The sequence below is a fragment of the Penaeus monodon genome, chromosome 17 (assembly GCF_015228065.2).
Source record: "Penaeus monodon isolate SGIC_2016 chromosome 17, NSTDA_Pmon_1, whole genome shotgun sequence".
NCBI lineage: Eukaryota > Metazoa > Arthropoda > Malacostraca > Decapoda > Penaeidae > Penaeus > Penaeus monodon.
The window spans coordinates 32,445,094-32,446,801 of record NC_051402.1 but is presented as its reverse complement, the minus strand read 5'-3'; the positions used below and the strand labels follow the sequence as shown (position 1 = coordinate 32,446,801).

Here is a 1,708-nt window from a genome sequence, read left to right as displayed (position 1 = left end):
TAATTTATATATATATTATATATATATGTACACACGCGCCGTATATACACACACACACACACACACACACACACACACACACACAACACACACACACACAACACACACACAACACAACACACACACACCTATACCTGTGGACTATTATGCAAAAATGGGTAGAAGGCATATAAAAATAGTCTTTTGCAGAGTTTTTTAGAAACAGAAGTGCCGCGCCCCGAAATAGACTAGTGAATAGTGTTTATATCGTAGGAGGCCATTGAAGCTTGCCATGTATCTGGAAATAAGTGTGTAGAAACTGGCTTGGAGATGCCAGTCTCTTTTTAATAAAGGGCCCCTTGACATCAGTACTGTAGTCACAATCGTCACACCATCAGCCATGACCAGGAAGAACGGCCTACCACCTAAGGCCAACGGGACCTTAACTAAAAAGAAGGACCCACAGAAGATTACCAGGTGATCGTTAGTCACTTGTAGGTAGAGGGGGTTGTGATAAGAATAACGGTGCGCTGATCATGGAAAAAGCGAACATATGGTTCGTAGCATTTGGTCGCTACTGGCATACACGTGTAAGCTTATGCGCCGATTTTCAGTTGCTTGGGGGAAATAAAATTGTGTAATGGGGGTCGCAGTTACTCATTTCCACATTTGATATTGCAGTAAAAATTAGGGAAGAAGTTTGAATGAAGAAAACGGTTGAAGATGGGTGGGTAGTTGGGCTGAGGTAGGGGATTGGTAAAGTTGGAAATAATGAAATCAATAACCAAAATGGGGATGAAATGAAAAGTGCAGACGTTGGAAAGCAAGTGCCGCACCCAGAAAGCTAGAGGTGCCAGGGTCATGTGTCCGCTCTTTTCCAGAGAGAGTGTCAGCCGGGCTCAGATGTCAGACGGACACTCAAAGGTTGACTCTGGAGTGAGGTGACTTGGAGTGGGGTTTGCATGGCTTTCATTTGTCGTTATCTTGTAGCCGGGGCGAAGAGATTCATGGATACCTCCTTATCAAGGATGTCAGGTGCTTTAGTGTTCCATCAGGCACCACTCGCTCGGCCTCAAAATTTGAGACAAAATGCTTAATGTTTATTGCGCGAAGTCTTTCTTGGGGAAATATTTGATCCTTTTATTTGACTACCATTTAACTCTTTCTACATCTGGGTTCAGATGTTTGCTTGTCATCGTTTGTATAAAAACCTTACTTTGAATGTATGTAAGATGTGTGTGTGAGAGAGAGAGTGAGTGAGTGCACGTTACCTTAATTTTTTTGTCATATTTTACCCCCTTTTCATCATTTAAGTAGCATTTCGAACATAAAGAAGAGCGAGAATGAAGTGGGATAGTAGTTTAGCTTTGTTTCTGTGTCTTGGTGGCGGGGTAAACAAACAGGCTCCCTCGCCTGCTACTTGAGACCGCGTGAGCAACGTCTAACTCTCACGGGTCTGGTGGTGGTTAATCTCGCCAGCAGAGGGGCGCGGGGATGCTAGCAGTCAGGCCTTATCTTCGTCATAGCTGTATAGATTAGGCTTCCTTGCACGCTTGTATGTTTGCAGTAATCTTTTGGGTTTTTATGATTTCATGGGAAGTGCCTGCGTTGGGAACTGAAGAATAAGATTAAGGGAAAAGTTTAAAAGAGAAGCAGAAAGTAACAAGAATACTAGTTTCATTACTAGTGAATACCGTTTATTTTGAAACTGCAGTGTAAATTGCACATT

At 42.8% G+C, this 1,708-nt stretch overlaps 1 protein-coding gene across 3 annotated transcripts in view; it reads left to right on the top strand.

The window, feature by feature from the left end:
- The first annotated feature begins 205 nt into the window (after positions 1 to 205).
- Positions 206 to 1,708, top strand: part of LOC119583667 (disks large 1 tumor suppressor protein-like) — a 65,160-nt gene continuing 63,657 nt past the window's right edge. For all 3 annotated transcript variants that reach the window (XM_037932266.1, XM_037932264.1, XM_037932265.1), the window contains exon 1: positions 206 to 283. The gene's annotated coding sequence lies outside the window, so the exon portion shown is untranslated. The remainder of the gene's footprint in view (positions 284 to 1,708) is intronic.